The following is a 19,948-nucleotide window of genomic DNA, read 5'->3' as shown; positions in this document are numbered from 1 at the left end:
TACAAACGTTCAACATAGACAATTCCCCACAAACAGCTAAAGCCTATGGTTGCCTTAAATATGGCTCCCAATCAGAGACAACAATAACCAGCTGTCTCTAATTGAGACCCAATTCAGGCAACCATAGACTTTCCTAGATACCTACACTCAACCATAGACACAGCTAGACTACTATACTAAACATAAACCCAGCTACTCTAATAAACCCCCTAAACCTTACAACCACCCTAGACACTACAAAAAACACATACATTCCCCATGTCACACCCTGACCTAACCAAAATAATTAAGAAAACAAAGAATACTAAGGCCAGGGCGTGACATATAAATTAAATAATATCCTAGTACACACACCAAAACTTTTCAAATGTTAAAATCAAAAGGCTAGTGCACAGACAATCGTGGACAGTTGGGTGCATGGTAAATTCAGAACCACTGGACAGCAACATAATAAACTAAAACACTGGGAACGAAATCAGAATGACTGCTGAGGCTAAATCCACGAGTTTGGGAAACCCTGGCCTAGCCTACAAAACTAAAACAATCCATATGTTCAAATCAAAAGGCCTGATTAACATGACATCAGTAACGCAGCCACATCCCGAGTCCCTGGTGCAGACACATTCAGAAATGGGTTTACTGTTCAGTTTTAAAGCTCCGACGAAAACCAAGAGAACAAAACACACTTTTCAATGAGAAAACAGAAATCCACTTTAGGTTAAAAAAAGACTTCAGTTTTCAAAGATGTATGCAAAAGGATACTCGTTATCATTGTAAGAATATTTTTTTTAGTTAGCCTACATTTGAACAACACCGCAGAAGCTTTGCTATTTGTCATCTTCCCAATTATGCAGCCTAGATTTGTTGTTTGGCTTCTTGAAGAGAACTAGGGCCAATCATTCGCAGCCCACCTCCAATGCACTGTGGAAAAGTGTGCATCGAATTCTACTAGATGAAGAGCAGAGAATGAGTATAACATCCTGGCATTTACACTATACTTGATTTCCAAAAATCCACACACTGTAAAATATATTTTTGCATACTGAGAATACGCCATGCGCGATTGCGTAGTTTCCCACTATTCGTAGATTTTTGAATTAGTATGACACACGTGCACATAAACAAACACACACACACAATCACATGCCTGCACACCATCTTGGTTGTCCATCGAAGACAATGATGACAGTGCTCCCCTTGGGGATGGGGACGGGGGGAGGGGTGGGTTAGACCTTTTGGTGCTCGTGTCACTTCATCTGGCTGTGGAGGCCGATGCGAGAGCAACACACTGGTGCAGCTGTGTTGGGAGTCAGATTGCATTATCCCAGCTGCATATTGGGGTGCGTCTCTGGGTGCTGGTCTCTGGTCTGTTGCATCTCCTTTGTAAGATAGTGTCTTCCAGGTGCTGAACCCCTCTGGCACAGGTATACTGCCAGGTGCACCTGACCAGTGCTAGGGTTTCCAGGTTGGAGGGATTTAAGTCATAGTGCTTCAGCAGGTCCTTGCTGTGGTCTTTGAAGTATTTTTTCTGACCTCTAGAAGAGCGTTTGGCTGCATCGAGTTGGCGCTAGAGAACTCAGCGGGGGAGGCAGTGACCAGGCATGTGCATCACGTGTCCGAGCCAGTGAAGGTGTCATTTAACCTAAATAGTGTGGGAGCACGTAGGGGAGAGGACACCACCGAGGTAGATGAAATGGGGTACCACTTTGAGGGGAACACTGGGGGATGTAGATGAGATTTGAGCAATTATTTCTGTCTTCTGGGTATTGACTTGGAGGCCGACAGAGAGGTAGAAGGAGGAGAGCAGAGGTGTGTTCAACAAGGAATTGGTTTGTGAACGTTCATTGCGAACTATGTTTGTTATCAACAGAGTTTGTTGAACGTTTTTAATGTTCCCTTCTGTTAGTTTCTGTTAGTTTCTGTTGGCAAAACTGAAGTGGATGTAGCAAGAGGAGCAGCTGTGCTTGCTGGAGCAATTGTGGATTTTTTTTTTAGATTTTGTTCCCGATCCTATTGAAGCTGTCACGCCCGGATCTGTTTCAAATAACAAAATGTTCAAATCAAATCAAAAGTATTTATATAGCCCCTCTTACATCAGCTGATATCTCAAAGTGCTGTACAGAAACCCAGCCTAAAACCCCAGACAGCAAGCAATGCAGGTGTAGAAGCACGGTGGCTAGGAAAAACTCCCTAGAAATGCCAAAACGTAGGAAGAAACCTAGAGAGGAACCAGGCTATGAGGGGTGGCCAGTCCTCTTCTGGCTGTGCCAGGTGGAGATTATAACAGAACATGGCCAAGATGTTCAAATGTTCATAGATGACCAGCATGGTCAAATAATAATAATCACAGTAGTTGTCGAGGGTGCAGCAAGTCAGCACAGTCGAGGGTGCAGCAAGTCACCTTTCTTAATGATCGGCTTTTCATAGCCGATCATTAAGAGTATCTCTACCGCTCCTGCTGTCTCTAGAGAGTTGAAAACAGCAGGTCTGGGACAGGTAGCACGTCCGGTGAACAGGTCAGGGTTCCATAGCCGCAGGCAGAACAGTTGAAACTGGAGCAGCAGCACGGCCAGGTGGACTGGGGACAGCAAGGAGTCATCATGCCAGGTAATCCTGGGGCATGGTCCTAGGGCTCAGGTCTCCAGAGGAGAGAGAAAGAAAGAGAGAAGAGAGAGTTAGAGAGAGCATACTAAATTCACACAGGACACCGGATAAGACAGGAGAAGTACTCCAGATATAACAGACTGACCCTAGCCCCCCGACACATAAACTAATGCAGCATAAATACTGGAGGCTGAGACAGGAGGGGTCAGGAGACACTGTGGCCCCATCCAATGATACCCCCGGACAGGGCCAAACAGGAAGGATATAACCCCATCCACTTTGCCAAAGCACAGCCCCACACCACTAGAGGGATATCTTCAGCCACCAACTTACCATCCTGAGACAAGGCCGAGTATAGCCCACAAGATCGCGCAAAGGCACAACCCAAGGGGGGCGCCAACCCAGACAGGAAGACCACGTCAAGCCAGTAAGCCAGTGACTCAGCCCCTGTAATAGGGTTAGAGGCAGAGAATCCAGTGGAGAGAGGGAAACCGGCCAGGCAGAGACAGCAAGGGCGGTTCGTTGCTCCAGAGCCTTTCCGTTCACCTTCACACTCCTGGGCCAGACTACACTCAATCATATGACCCACTGAAGAGATGAGTCTTCAGTAAAGACTTAAAGGTTGAGACCGAGTCTGCGTCTCTCACATGGGTAGGCAGACCATTCCATAGAAATGGAGCTCTATAGGAGAAAGCCCTGCCTCCAGCTGTTTGCTTTCAAATTCTAGGGTCAATCACTTTTCCATGTGAATATTAAAATCACCAAAAATGTGAATATCATCTGCTATGACTACAAGGTCCGATAGGAATTCAGGCAACTCAGTGAGGAACGCTGTATATGGCCCAGGAGGCCTGTAAACAGTAGCTATAAAAAGTAATTGAGTAGGCTGCATAGATTTCATGACTAGAAGCTCAAAAGACGAAAACTTCATTTTTTGGGGGTAAATTGACATTTGCTATCGTAAATGTTAGCAACACCTCCGCCTTTGCGGGATGCACGGGGGATATGGTCACTAGTGTAACCAGGAGGTGAGGCCTCATTTAACACAGTGAATTCATCAGGCTTAAGCCATGTTTCAGTCACGCCAATCACATCAAGATTATGATCAGTGATTAGTTCATTGACTATAACTGCCTTTGAAGTGAGGGATCTAACATTAAGTAGCCCTATTTTGAGATGTGAGGTATCACAATCTCTTTCAATAATGGCAGGAATGGAGGAGATCTTTATCCTAGTGAGATTGCTAAGGCGAACACTGCCATGTTTAGTTTTGCCCAACCTCGGTCGAGGCACAGGCACGGTCTCAATGGAGATAGCTGAGCTGACTAACAGCCTGCTGCCTGGCCTGCACCCTATTTCATTGTGGAGCTAGAGGAGTTAGAGCCCTGTCTATGTTTCAGCTGTTTTTGTGATTTTCTCCACCCACCTCCAGGTGTCTCCTGTTTTCCCCATTTGTCCCCGGTGTATTTTTCCCTGTGTTTCCTGTCTCTCTGTGCCAGTTTGTCTTGTTTTACCAAGTCAACCAGCGTTTCTCCTAGCTCCTATTTTTCCCAGTCTCTGTTTTTCCCCTTCTGGTTTTGACCGTTGCCTGTCCTGACACCGAATCCGCCTGCTTGACCACTCTGCCTGTTCTGACCTCAAGCGTGCCTGTCTCCTTGTACTGTTTGGAGTCGGACCTGTTCACTGAACCCCTGCCTGTCCTGACCTCGAGCCTGCCAATCCCCTGGTACTGTTTGGACTCTGACCTGGTTTATGAACTCTCGCCTGTCCCCGATCTGCCTTTTGCCTACCCCTTTTTGGTATAATAAATATCGGAGCTCAACCATCTGCCTCCTGTGTCTGCATTTGGGTCTTGCCTTGTGCCCTTATAGTACGAACCGGCCCTGACAGACCCAGCAGACTGGGACCAGCTATGTCACGCTGTCTCCTTGCAGGGAGCCACCATTGGGAGGCATGAGGAGCTACTGCTGGACCTTTTGGAAGGGCTTCGTTCCTTGACGGAACGCCATGACCAAGGGTTCAAGGCTATAATGGAGCAAATCATTGAGTTAGCTCATAGGCAGCCCGCCACCTCTGAGACCTCCCAACTACCCAGTAACCATTCTACGACTAGTGGAGTTGTTCAACCTACCCCGGCTCCTCAAGAACCCCGCTTACCTCCTCCGGACCGTTATGCAGGCGATCCTGGTATCTGCCAAGCGTTCCTTTCCCAGTGCTCCCTCATTTTCGAAATCCAGCCCTCTTCGTTCCCGTCGGACCAATCGACGATCGCGTATTTAATCACGCTAATGTCCGTAAGGGCGCTCTCCTGGGCAACGGCTGTGTGGGAGCAGAAATCCCCTGTGTGCCATAGCCTGGAGGAATTCATGGGAGAAGTGAGGAAGGTTTTCGATTCTCCGGTTCCCGGGAGGGAGGCGGCTCAAACTACTGCAGGTTCATCAGAACTCCCGTAGTGTGGCAGATTACGCAGTACATTTTCTCACATTGGCCACTGAGAATTCCTGGAATCCGGAGGCTCAGTTTGACACCTTTCTCCACAGACTGTCGGAGGGGATAAAGGACGAGCTCGCAGCTCGGGAAATACCATGGGACCTCGATTCCCTCATCGCCCTGGCGATTTAGGATTAATGGGCGCCTACGAGACCGGCGGTGTGAGATGAGGTCGGGTCTCCGGAACACTCGGGCGTCTGCTGATGCTGGCGCACATCCGAAGGAATCTGGAAATCCCTGAAGTTGGTATTTCTGAGGAGAGCCGAAAACACCCGAGATTCCCAGAGAATCATCGGCGACGGGTGAGTTGGATACTTCTGAGCCCATGCAACTGGGAAGAGCTAGGTTATCGGTTGGGGAACGCTCAAGTAGGCTGAATTCTAACTGTTGTCTGTACTGTGGAGGGGCGGGACATTACATAGCTACCTGCCCTGTTAGGAACCCTTGTCTCTGGTGGGTACAAGTACTCTGATGAGCCAGACTGGGAGTCCCCTAACTTCCATCACCCATCCACATTTATTTGTGATTCTGCTGTGGGGAGACCAGTCTAAGTCTCTCCGGGTGCTCATTGACTCTGGGGCTGATGAAAGTTTTATGGATGCTACCATGGTTTCGGAATGAGGTATTCCCACTCAACTTCTCTCTGTCCCCATGGATGCAAGGGAACTGGATGGCCGCTCTGTTGGAAGAGTCACCTATAACACTGTGCCCGTCTATATACGGGTATCAGGAAACCACAGTGAGACCATACAGTTCCTCCTAATCGATTTTTATTTTAAAATTTAAAATGTAAAATATTTTTTAATATATTTTTTAATTATTATTTATTTTTTAATATATATATATTTTTCCGGATACACGAAGGAGATGAGTGGAAGACAGCCTTTAACACAGCCAGTGGACATTATGAGTATCAGGTCATGCTGTCTTCCAGGCTCTGGTAAACGATGTGCTCCGGGACATGCTAAACTGTTTCGTGTTTGTCTACCTTGACGACATCCTGTTTTTTTCCCGGTCTGCCCAAGAACACATTCTTCATGTCAGACAAGTCCTTCAGTGCCTCCTGGAGAACTAATTTGTGAAAGCCGAGAAGTGTGAGTTCCACCGCTCTATAATCTCCTTTCTGGAATATGTCATCGCTGATGGAAATGTCCAAATGGATCCTGAAAAAGTGAAAGCAGTGGTAGTGGCCTCAATCTACATCCAGGGTGCAGTTACAACGTTTCCTGGGTTCGCTAACTTCTACCGCCGTTTCATTCAGGGCTACGGCACCCTGGCGGCCCCCCTCCCAAAGTACTGTTCACATGGTCTCCAGCGGTCGACAGAGCCTTCTGATGTTTGAGTGGGGGCCCTGTCCCAGCGATCTGCCCAGGACCAGAAGCTCCATCCCTGTGCCTTACTGTCCCATCATCTCAATCCTGCGGAGAGGAACTACGACGTAGGCAACCGAGAACTCCTGGCGGTCAAGATGGCATTGGAAGAGTGGAGGCACTGGCTGGAAGGCGTAGAACAGCCATTCTTGGTTTGGACCGACAATAAAAATGTGGAATATCTCCGTACAGCCAAGCGCCTTAACTTCAGGCAAGCCCGGTGGGCTTTATTGTTTACAAGATTCAACTTCACCATTTCCTACCGCCCAGGGTCCAAAAATGTGAAGCCTGATGCCCTCTATACAGTTCCTCTGCCACACCCTCAGTCTCCGAACCGATTCTCCCTACCTCATGCCTTGCGGCTTCAGTGGATTAGGCTATCGAAACCTTGGTCCACAAGGCACAACGTTCCCAGCCTGAACCTGAAGGGGGCCCGGCTAACCGGTTGTTTGTCCCTAACTCAGTCTGGTCCCGGGTTCTGGAATGGGCTGATTCCTCCAGGCTGACCTATCGTCCAGGTTCCCGCCGTACCCTAGCCTTCCTCCGACAACTTTTCTGGTAGCCCACAATGGTTCCTGACGTCTCTGCCTTCGTCACCGCATGCACAGTGAGTGCTCAGAACAAGACTCCATGGCAAGCTCCTTCTGGCGTCCTTCAGCCACAACCTGTCCCATATCTCTCTGGACTTTGTCACCGGGCTCCCTCCATCTGATGGCAACACTGTCATTCTGACGGTAGTGGACCGGTTCTCCAAGACCGCCCATTTCATCCCTCTCCCCAAACTTCCCTCTGCCAAGGAGACGGCCCAGCTTATGGTGCAGAACGTCTTCCAGATCCGTGGACATGGTCTCCGACCGAGGTCCTCAGTTCTCGTCTCAGTTCTGAAAGGCGTTCTGTACCCTTATTGGGTTGTCGGCCAGCCTGTCCTCCGGATTCCATCCCCAATCCAACGGCCAGTTGGTGCGAGCTAACCAGAACCTAGAAACCACCCTAAGATGCCTGGTCTCAACCAACCCCACTACCTGGAGCCGACAACTGGTCTGGGTGGAGTATGCCCAGAACGCCCTTCCCTGTTCAGCCACGGGACTCACCCCATAGTGCACTCAAAAGGGGAATCAACCTCCACTCTTCCCAGAACAAGAGCAGGAGGTCAACGTATCCTCGACCCAGATGTTTGTCCGCCGCTTGTCGACATACCTGGAGAAGAGTTCGGGCCGCACTTCTCAAGACCAACTCCAGGTATTGTCGACAAGCGGACCACCGCCAGACTCCAGCTCCCCGCTACCGCATTGGGTGGAGGGTATGGCTTTCCACTCGGGACCTGCACTTCCGGGTGGAGTCCTGAAAACTGTCCCCCTGTTTCATTGGTCCTTAGTTCCACTGCTGTCAGTCTTGTGTTACCCCGTACCCTCCGTATTAACCCGACTTTCCATGTGTCTAGGATTTTAGCCTGTGTCTCACTGTGCTTTGTCTTCTGTTCCCAGACCCCCCCCCCCCCGTGTCATTGACGGTCATCTGGCATACACGGTAAAAAGCCTTCTGGGTGTTCAACCACGGGGCAGGGGTTCCAGTACCTGCTTGATTGGGAGGGTTACGGTTTATGAACTCTCGCCTGTCCCCGACCTGCCTTTTGCCTACCCCTTTTGGTATAACACATTTTGGAGCTCAGCCATCTGCCTCCTGTGTCTGCATTTGGGTAGAAGCACTGTTTCCCCTACTAGCAGTTGCTATATATGGGATTGAAGATGAGTCCGTTAGAATACTGAATTATGTGGAGGAGGTGATCCTGACATACAGACCACTCCTTTCGGGATCACTTTCGGATGGGTCAGGAGACCTTCCAGGTAATTTGCAATACATTTGCATATTATATTTTGTATCCGATGTATTAATTATGATATGTGCCTACTCCTCTTTAATGTCTGAACGATGTCTGATTTCCTGAATAAAATCAATCATAATACAAACAAGCCCAGCCTCAATGATCTAGCTAGCCAACCACAGCTTTGCAGTCTCCATTTGCGTTGTGTTTGGTCAGTAGAATTGCCTCTTATGCAACTGAATTAGAAGAAGAAAAATATATATTTCAATATATCAAAACATAGGCAAATACAAGATGTTTCAGTAAAGTTATGATTTACCAATATTAAAGATCCTCTGCACTGTAAACCTTGGTAAGCTGCCTGTCAATAGGCTACTGATGCCATCTACTGGCAAATGTTGCATTGCAATTGTGTAGTAAACCATCAACCCCAATGAATAACAGAATACTCAAGATTGTTTAGTGTTCTCAGCTGAAAGACAGAGCTAACAGATTCGTATTTCTCTTTGTTCCAGATACTGTGTTAGGACATGGCTCCTCTAATGTCTCATAGAGGTGGACCCATTGACAATAGGGTGTTGGCCTCCCTGTGGATGATGGCCAACCAGGAAACTTTCAGGGGCGTGGTGGACCAGTTCAACCTCAGTAAAGGAACATTGCATCACCACTTCTTTCAAGTGGTAACAGGCCTGTCGAGTGAAGTGAAGTGGAAGTGTGAAGTGGCCTTCTGTGAAGTGAAGTGGCCTTCTGTAGAGCAGCTGCCAGTGGCTGCATTTGAGAGAAATACGGGGTTCCCTAGGGTGATTGGGTGTATAGATGGCAATGTGGGTGCCATCAGGGGACCCTCCAACAACAAGGAGGCCTACATAAGCAGAAAGAGCCATGCCAGCTTCCAACTCCAGGCAGTGTGCGACAGCCAGCTCATTTTTACAAACAGGGAATGCTGGTTCTGTGCATGATGCCAGAGTGTACAGGACCAGCGACTTCAAGGCCCACCTGGAGACCAACCCAATTCCATCTGCCTTGGGATTCTGCATGCTCCCTGAGCGTGGACTTAATTGTCCCATTCAGAAACAACGGCCACCTTGAAGACGAACAAAAGCATTTCAACCAGGTCCACAGTTCAACACGTGGACACATTGAGAGGGCGTTTGGGATACCCAAGTGGAGGAGACTGCTACACTTGGACATGCGCCTTCTAAACTAAGTACCATGGGATTGCCAGTGCATGTGTTCTCCACAACTTGGTCCTGATCCATGAAGGGATAACAGAGGAAAAAGCAGTGGAGGCCCCCATTGACACTGCCCCAGACCCCCAAAGGGCAGCTGTTCTACAATCACACACACACACACACACAAATACCCAACCACACATGTATTTATGTGTTTGTGTTATTTGTGTTATTTAAGTTTCCATTTGAATAAAACATGTTCCAAAACAATTTGTTATTAACGATTTCAGTTAAACATACAATCAAGGAAAATCTCAGGATAATTCATTATTAGGGTACAATTAAACAATAAATAAATAGATTCAGGCTACTATTATTTGAAATTCTGGAGTGCAGCGGTAAACTGTTTAAGAATATCGTTCCTCTCACTCTGTGCTTGAACTGTCTGTTTCTGAAGTGTGATGATATTGTCCAGTTTTGCCTCAAGCATCACCTTTGGTCTCCTTTTTGGGTTGAGAGTGGGGAGTGGTGTTGGCATGAGAGTTATAAGGTGCTGTAGCAGAGGGAGAGGGTGAGAGTGCATCAAGTGATACTGTAGTGTACTGTGTGTGGGGTGTTTGCAGAGGTGCTGGGTTGAGTGACAGTGTAATTAGTATTGTGTGCTGTATGTTGTGTGTGTAGTGATGTTGGGGTTGGTGTGGGATGTGAGTGTTGTGGGTAACAGTGTGAGTGTTGTGTGTGGGAAAAGATGATATAATGACTGCGGGGATCACCAGAGAGGAACTCCTTCATGATGGAGTAGAACTCCCACTTCCTTGTCCCTTGCCCCATCTTCTGATGACCATCAAGGCCTTGTACCAGAGATGAGGCATCTTAGGGTGATCTCCATGTCCTGGTTAGCTTGCTCTGACTGACAGTTCGATTGGGGATGGAATCCGGAGGATAGGCTGGCCGACTCCCCAATAAGGGTGCAGAACGCCTTCCAAAACTGAGATGAGAATTTAGGACTCTGGTCGGAAACCAAATCCACCGGGAGTCCATGGATCCGGAAGACGTGCTGCACCATGAGTTGGGCCGTTTCCTTGGCAGAGGGACGTTTGGGGAGAGGGATGAAATGAGCGGCCTTAGAGAACCGACCCACTACTGTCAGAATGACAGTATTGCCATCAGACGGGGGAAGCCCAGTGACAAAGTCCAGAGAGATATGGGACCAGGCACGACGAGGGACAGGTTGTGGCTGAAGAAGGCCAGAAGGAGCTTGCCGTGGAGTCTTGTTCTGGGCATGCACCGTGCATGTGGCGATGAAGGCAGAGACGTCAGGAACCATTGTGGGCCACCAGAAACGTTGTCGGAGGAATGCTAGGGTACGGCGGGAACCTGGATGACAGGTTAGCTTAGAGGAATGAGCCCATTGCAGGACCCGGGACCGGACTGAGTTAGGGACAAACAACCGGTTAGCCGGCCCCCCTTCAGGTCCAGGCTGGGACCGTTATGCCTTGCGAACCAGGGTCTCAGTACCCCAACCCACTGTCGCTGCAAGGCATGGGGTAGGGAGAATGGTTTCAAAGACCGAGGGTGTGGCAGAGGAACTGTATAGACAGGAGAGGGCGTCAGGCTTCACATTTTTGGACCCTGGGCAGTAGGAAATGGTGAAGTTGAATATAGTAAACAATAAAGCCCACCGGGCCTGCCTGGAGTTAAGACGCTTGGCTGTAAGGAGATATTCCAAATTCTTATGGTCGGTCCAGACCAAGAATGGCTGTTCTGCTCCTTCCAGCCAGTGCCTCCACTCTTCCAACGCCATCTTGACCGCCAGGAGTTCTCGGTTGCTTACGTCGTAGTTCCTCTCTGCAGGATTGAGACAATGGGACAGGAAAGCACAGAGATTAAGCTTTTGGTCCTGAGCAGAATGCTGGGACCGGATGGCCCCCACTCCAACATCAGAAGCATCAACCTCTACCACAAATTGACGAGACGGGTCCGGATCGATGAGAATGGGTGCTGTTGTGAACCGATGCTTCAGGTCCACAAAGGCTTTGTCGACAGCTGGAGACCATGTGAACGGTACTTTGGGGGAGGTGAGTGCCCGAGAGGGGGGCCGCCAGGGTGCTTGTAACCCTGAATGAAATGGCGGTAGAAGTTTGCAAAACCTAGGAAACGTTGCAACTGCACCCTGGACGTAGGTTGAGGCCAATCCACCAATTTCACATTTCCAGTGACATATCCCAGAAAGGCGATTGTAGAGCGGTGGAACTCACACTTCTTGGCTTTCACGAACAATTGGTTCTCCAGGAGGTGCTGAAGGACCTGCATAACATGAAGAACATGTTCTTGGGCAGACCGGGAAAAAAACAGGATGTCGTCAAGGTAGACGAGCACAAAACGGTTTATCAAAGCCTGGAAGACGAGCTCCAACCCAGGATGGAGCTCGTGGTCCAGTCAATAACAGGGTTGTGTTTTTGGAGCCAGGAAAATCACAAGACAACAGGAACATGGGCAGATGCAATGAGGAGGAATTGTATGGTCTCACTGTGGTTACCTGAAACCCGTATATGAACGGGCACAGTACTATGGGTGACTCCACCTGTTGAGCGGCCATCCAGTGCCCTAGCATCCATGGGAACCGAGAGAGGTAGAGTGGGAATACCAAGCTCAGAAGCAATAGTAGCATCCATAAAACTTTCATCAGCGTCAATGAGCACTCTGAGAGACTTAGATTGGTCTCCCCACAGCAAAAGCACAAAAAAAGGTGTGCAGGTGATGGGAATTAGGGAACTCCCAGTCTGGCTCACCAGAGTACTTGTACCAGAGACAAGGGTTTCCTAACAGGGCAGGTAGCTATATAATGTCCTGCCCCTCCACAGTACAGACAACAGTTAGAAATCAGCCTACGTGAGCGTTCCCCGACCGATAATCTAGCTCTTCCCAATTGCATCGGCTCAGGGGTATCCAACTCACCCGTCGTTGATGATTCACGAGGGAACTCGGGTGGCTTCGGATCCTCTCGGAAAAACTGCCTTCGGAACTTCCGGATTCCTTTGAAGGTGAGTGAGCCATAGCGGATGAACGAGTGTGCCCGAGGCCAGACCTCCTCTCACTCCTGCGTTCCCTTAATCGTCCATCAATTCTAATGGTTAGGGCAATGAGGGAGTCGAGGTCCACCGGCAATTCCCGAGCAGCTAGCTCATCTTTTATCACCTCAGATGATCCGTGAAGAAAGGTATTGAAAAAGTTTCCAGATTCCAGGCACTCTCGGCGGCCAACGCGCGAAAAACAACCGCGTAGTCTGCCACACTATGGCAGTTTTGACGTAATTCAAGAAATTTAAGGTCGCCTTTCTCCCGGATACCGGAGACTCGAATACCTTCCTCACCTCTGCCATGAAATCCTCCAGATGACAACAAATGGCGTAGCCCAGGAGAGCGCCCTTCCTGACATTAGCGTAATAATATACGCTATCTTAGATCAGTCTGAAGGAAACGAAGATGGCTGTAGCTCAAAATAAGAGAGCCCTTCCAGAAGGTCCTGTAACAGCTCCTCATGTCTCCCAATGGTGCCTCCCTGCAGGGAGACAGCGTGGCGGAGCTGGTCCAAGTCTGCTGGGTCTGTCATGGCCAATTCGTACTATAAGGGCACAAGGCGAAACCCAGATACAGATACAGGAGGCAGATGGTTAGAATCCAATATGTTTATTAACAATCCAAAAGGGGTAGGCAAGAGAATGGTCATGGACAGGCAAAAGGTCATAACCAGTTCAGAGATCCAGAGGTACAGAATGGCAGGCAGGCTCAAGGTCAGGGCAGGCAGAATGGTCAGGCAGGCGGGAATGGAGTCCAGAAAACAGGCAAGGTCAAAACCCGGGAGGACTAGTAGAAGAGAATAGAAAAGTAGGCGCACGGGAAAAAACACGCTGATTGACTTGAACATACAAGACAAACTGGCACAGAGAGACAGGAAACACATGGATAAATACACCAGGGTAAATAAGCGACACCTGGAGGGGGTGGAGACAATCACAAGGACAGGTGAAACAGATCAGGGTGTGACAGAAGCAGCAGGTAAGGTATGAGAGATTTGAGGGTGTGGGGGGGGGGGAGTAGCTGGGGATGTCCATAAGAGGGGTAGCATGGGGGAGGGGGGAGCAGATAGCTGACTAGTGGTGGCTATTCAGCAGCCTGATGGTCTGAGGGTAGAAACTATTGGCCAGTCTTTCAGTTTTTGCCATGATGCTCCTGTACTGCCCACGTCTGAGTGTTTAAAGCTGGGAGAACAGGTCATGGCTTGGGTGGCTGTGGTCCCTGATGATCATCTTGGCATTCCTGCGACACCTGCTGTTGTAGTGGTCCTGTAGGGCAGGCAGTGTTCACCCAATGGTGTATTCGGCTGCATGTTTCACCCACTGAAGAGCCTTGCAGTCCGCGGCGATGGAGTTGCCGTGCCAGGCTGTGATGCAGCCTGACAGTATGCTCTCGATGGTGCTCCTAAGGTCGTTCATGGGCCATGAGGGCTGGCCTTCTGTGCAGATGGGGTGGAGCAAAAACCCTGCGCAGGGAGAGGATTAAGGTGAGGGTATGAGTGCGCAGTCCCTACACCCACCATCTTCACTCCAGCCAGACAGACTACTGTCTGCTTATTAAAGCATCCCTCTGCTGATGTAGAATTTCCTGCCACAAGGAATTATTTTAAACACAAAATGACTGTGGAATGAATTCACATCAAGCCAAATACTGCCACAGAACATGAATAACTGCAGTTTAATAAATTAAATAGGCAGAAAACACAGTTTATGATTCGATAAGAAAATTACGAGGGATGAATGTTCTCTAAACTTCGTGTGTAGTATTAGAATCCTCAGTGGTGTTTCTGTATCAACATCTGGGAATAAAATGTGAGCATTGGGATATATGACCTGTGGTTGTTGTTTTTCTACTGTTAAACCTTCCAGAGGTCTACAGAGGATCAGTTATAGCTATGGTTATAGCTATGGTTTACATGGCTTCTTCTCAGATAAGAATGTTTGGCAACAAACATTATCTTAGTATGGTCTCAGATGTTGAAAATCAATCCTATCCACACACACACACACATACACACACACACACACGTTATCTGAGATTGCAGATAGTGTGTAAATAATGCTGTTAGATGCTGGATAATAGGATGCCTCCTGTGAAATGCTCTGCTTTGGGCAACAGTTTTCACTCTCATATTACCATATCGCGCGAGTGTGTGTGTTATTCTCATATAATCAGATTGCTGGTGTTAATTTTAGATTGTTATTTTTTGCTGCAGGGTGCAGCAGGTTGTGTGTGTGTGTAGGGCATGGGTGAACGCTGATCTACAAATTAGATATCACAGTTCATATCTTCAGGATGGTATTAAGTTGTAACAACACCAGTAACATTGTGAAACACACTGGCTTACATCCTGCCTTTAAACTAATGTTTAATTTCACGCCGAAGAGCAGCCCTGACATCCGTAACAAGGATATACTTATCCTAGCATGTTAGAACCACTGACAGCTAAATCACGCAACCGAAACAGTACGTACTGTATGCTCACTGTTTATTTACATTGTCAGTTTCTTATGGTATACTGTCAGCGCAACTAAAAATAAGCTTTTTGAAGTTGACTGAGAACACATGTACAGCACTGACCTGGGGAATAGTGACAGGGGAGAGGAGGGGGGATGAATGAGCCAATTGGAAGCTGGGGATGATTAGGTGGCCATGATGGTATGAGGGCCAGATTGGGAATATAGTCAGGACACCGGGGTTAACATCCCTACTTTTACAATAAGTGCCATGGGATCTTTAGTGACCACAGAGAGTCAGGACACCCGTTTGACGTTCCATCCAAAAGACGGCACGCTACACAGAGCAATGCCTTGTTGATGTGTGTGAGGGAGAGAGATGAATACTTATCTTCTACTTGTTTCCTCATTCATTTATATCATCAGCAGTTATGACACAAAAAGGAAACAGGTATATTATGCAAACATGACAGGCATTATTGACCTAAACAGGTATTATTATTCACCAGTTCCCTTACTCATAGAAATATTGATTCAGTCACACAAGAGGAAACATCAGCATAATAGACAACTAGAACTTGAATATAACATGTTTTTGATTTAGTCAAGAAATGATTCCTAAACTGGGAATTTCACATCAGGGTTTTCATTAATACTGTATATGTCACGCCCTGGCCATAGAGAGGCTTTTATTCTCTATTTTGGTTAGGCCAGGGTGTGACTAGGGTGGGCATTCTAGTTTCTTTATTTCTATGTTTTCTATTTCTTTGTGTTTGGCCGGGTGTGGTTCTCAGTCAGAGGCAGCTGTCTATCGTTGTCTCTGATTGAGAACCATACTTAGGTAGCCCTTTTTTCCACCTCTCTTTGTGGGAAGTTGACTTTTGTTTAGGGCACATAGCCTGCAGCTTCACGGTTTGTTTTTGTAGTGTTTGTTGTTTTGTTCGGCGTCTTTTTTCCAAATAAAGAGAAAATGTACGCTCACCACGCTGCACCTTGGTCCTCGTCTTTTAACGGCCGTGACAGTATATATGTATTGAAGAACATAACAATATAAACATTTATTTGATCCAGGTGAACAATAGCAGTCACAAGTTTTTATGTAACATTGATAAACTTGCAGCCCTAAGTACTTTACCAGCACTCACAAAACACATTCATAAAAAGAGCATTATACCAAGTGCATACAATGAAAGAAATGGAGACGAGGCTAAAACAACAGAAAAGGAATCAAACAAATCGACAGAACATTTAAAATGAGGAAACTTTTTTGAGCATAAACACCGACACATAAACACCGAAAACCTGTCAAATATTTTTAAAACTTTGTTTCTATTGAACATGCCATACTAATAAAGGCATTTTAATTAATTATATGAAGAATGCCTTGGTCCTCCTTTCTTTTTGATGACCAATTTACCCCTTTTACCAAAGAGCACCTTCTGTCTACCAAATGTACTATTGTGTACCTTAGTAGCGCTTCCCTTCCTCCTCTTTCTACATTTAAAGGTACATTTAAACAGTATGGTTCATTTTAAACATTTTAAATAGCCTGCATTATTCACCTGTGCATTTTTAGATTCCTCATAAACCAGGTTTCCATCCAACATTTTTATGCGAGGAACCTGTCAAATAAAAAATGTCATGACAGGTCTGATAGAAACAGCACATTTGATGGTAAACTTTCCAAATGTTGACAAAACATGCTAGACAAAGTGGCATCTTTTTTTACTTCTAAAATAAATAATGTGAGAAATGACGGTGGAAACGTCTTTATGCGCAAATATCGATACAATAACCATCACAATGGTGTGTGGTCCTCTCATTACGACTAAGGAAAAGCATGCAGTTTATTAGGCTACAGATGAAATATGTTATGATGAACTAACTGGTGGTGAAAGTGCATGGTGATGAGCTTGATGCTCCTTTCCAAGAAGGGTTGAGGATCTTATTCTGGTAATATGATGTTCGATGTGTTTGGCTGCTGTTTGACAAATACAAAGACTCTTTTGTCCATGATAATCTCATCATGTAGGCTATACCCTAGCTGGGATGTTCTACAAGGAATATGCCTCCTGAATAAAGCTTCTCCCAAGTGGGTGTGTCCTCTACTCCCATTGCCTGTTGCACTGCTGCTTGGATTCCACCTGGCGATCTGTTCACACTCTGCCCTGGCCTGTGTTCCCCTGTCTGGTACAGGTACCCCCGCCACACTCTCTCCCCCGAGCTTTCTCTCGCCTCCAGCACAAACGCACTGTTAGCCCCAAGACGTTACATATATATTTTTGTGCTTTATGCTATTTGCCTCATGGCTCCTGTGTGCTTTGTTGACTATGAACTTGCTTGTTTATCCAACCGTGGAACAGAATATGTTTGTTCCCACACTCGGGACTCTGACTCTCTATTGGTAACACAGACTCTTGGCCTCCCATCCCATTCTAATCACTTCTCGCCAGCTTTGTATTCATGTTACCTGATGAAATTGCTGTAAAATAGGATCTTGTTGCCATCTGATGCACATTCAGATGTCATAAATCAGCACTGCAGAGCTCTCCCTGTCCTCTGCCGTGCCCTGATTGTATTACTGCTGAGGATATCTGGAAATGTACATGTACACCCTGGCCCATCTATTGTTGCTAGACCCAATTCTGACTTGTGCTCTGATATCTGTTTTGGTGATTTCTGCCTTAGTAAAAGCCTGGGTTTTCAGCACGTTAACACTAGAAGCTTATTACCTAAAATGTATCAATTGAAAGTGTGGGTTCACAGCTCCAATCCAGATGTGTTGGTCATTACTGAGACGTGGTTAAGAAAAACACTGATGTTAACCTTTCTGGTTAAAATCTTTTTTGGCTAGACAGATCTTCCAAAGCTGGTGGAGTGGCAATCTTTACCAAGGAACACCTTCAGTGCTCGTTTGTCTCCACCATGTCTGTCCCCAAACAATTTGATTTGCTGGTTTTAAGCATTAAACGTTCAAATAGCAATTTTTTTGACTGTTGCTGGGTGTTATTGTCCACCATCAGCACCAGCCTGTACCCTACCTGCCCTAAGCTCTCTCCTGGCCCCTTACACTAAGTCTGAATTTGTCCTGCTAGGTGACCTAAACTGGGACATGCTTAAACCACCTGTCCTAAAGCAATGGGACTACCTAAATCTTTCTCAGATTATTACCAATCCCACAAGGTATGACTCCAAACACCCAGAAAAGGCTACTCTCCTTGATGTTATCCTCACAAATAATCCTGATAGGTATAAGTCTGGTGTATTCTGTAATGACCTTAGTGATCACTGTTTTACATCCTGTGTTTGTAATAGATGCTCAGTGAAACGACCTGTCCTGATTTGTCATAGACGCTTGCTAAAAACTTTCATGAGCAAGCCTTGCTTCATGACCTGGCCTCTGTAAATTGGTATAGAATCAGCTTGATCCCCCCTGTCAAACACGCCCCCATAAAGAAAATGAGAATTATAATCAGGTTCAGCCCCTGGTTCGAACTGTGATCTGGCAGAGTTACTCCACCTCAAGAATTACATTTGGCGAAAGGCTTGGCACAAGCATACTCAGGCTGACTGGTTTTCGTTCATGCAAATGAGAAATAAGTGCACTCAGGCTATCCAGAAGGCCAAAGTTAGCTACTTTAATTTAAGGAACAGTTCTCTTTCTGTGGGTCTAACCCCAAGAAAATGGTTAAAACCTGGAGAATAAACCCTCCTCCTCACAGCTGCCTATGTCCCTTAATGTTGATGTGGTTGTTACTGACAAGGAGGACATGGCTGAGCTCTTTAATCACCACTTCATTAAATCAGGATGCCTATTTTCCTCAGCCATGTCTCCTTGCCTGTCCAACATTTCCTCATTTCCTACGCCTTCTAATGCGACCAGCCCCGATGCTCCTCCCTCTTTTCCCACTGCCCTGCTACAAAGTTTCTCCCTGCAGGCAGTCACTGAGGTGCTAAAGGAGCTCCTTAAACTTGACCCCCAAAAAACATCCTGGTCAGATGGTTTAGATCCTTTCTTCTTTAGGGTTGTGGCCCCTATCATCACCAAGCCTATCTCTGACCTTTTTAACCTGTCTCTCCTCTCTGGGGAGGTTCCCATTGCTTGGAAGGCAGCCACGGTGCGTCCTTTATTAAAAGGGGGAGATCAAGCTGATCCTAACTGTTATACGCCAATTTCTATTTTGCCCTGTTTATCAAAAGTGTTGGAAAAACTTGTCAATAATCAACTGACTGGCTTTCTTGACGTCTATAGTATTCTCTCTGTTATGTAATCTGGTTTCCGCTCAGTTTATGGATGTGTCACTGCAACCTTAAGGTCCTAAAAGATGTCACCATTGCCCTTGATTCAAAGCAATGTTGTGCTCCTATTTTTATTGACTTGGCCAAAGCTTTTGATACAGTAGACCAGTGGTTCCCAAACTTTTTATAGTCTCGTACCCCTTCAAACATTCAACCTCCAGTTGCGTACCCCCTCCAGCACCAGGGTCAGCGCACTCTCAAATGTTGTTTTTTGCCATCATTGTCAGCCTGCCACACCCACACTATACGATACATTAATTAAACATAAGAATGAGTGTGAGTTTTTGTCACAACCCGGCTCATGGGAAGTGACAAAGAGCACTTATAGGACCAGGGCACAAATAGTAATATAATAATAATCAATACTATTGCTCTTTATTTAACCATCTTACATATAAAACCTTATTTCTTCATCGAAAATTGTGAATAACTCACCACAGGTTTATGAGAAGGGTGTGCTTGAAGGATGCACATAACTCTGCAATGTTTGGTTGTATTGGAGAGAGTCTCAGTCTTAAATCATTTTCCACACACAGTCTGTCCCTGTATTTAGTTTTCAAGCTAGTGAGGGCCGAGAATCCACTCTCACATAGGTATGTGGTTGCAAAGGGCATCAGTGTCTTAACAGCGCGATTTGCCAAGGCAGGATACTCTGAGC

The sequence above is a fragment of the Salvelinus sp. IW2-2015 genome, linkage group LG6.1, assembly GCF_002910315.2.
Source record: "Salvelinus sp. IW2-2015 linkage group LG6.1, ASM291031v2, whole genome shotgun sequence".
NCBI classification, from domain to species: Eukaryota; Metazoa; Chordata; class Actinopteri; order Salmoniformes; family Salmonidae; genus Salvelinus; species Salvelinus sp. IW2-2015.
Note: the sequence above shows the minus strand (reverse complement) of the source record.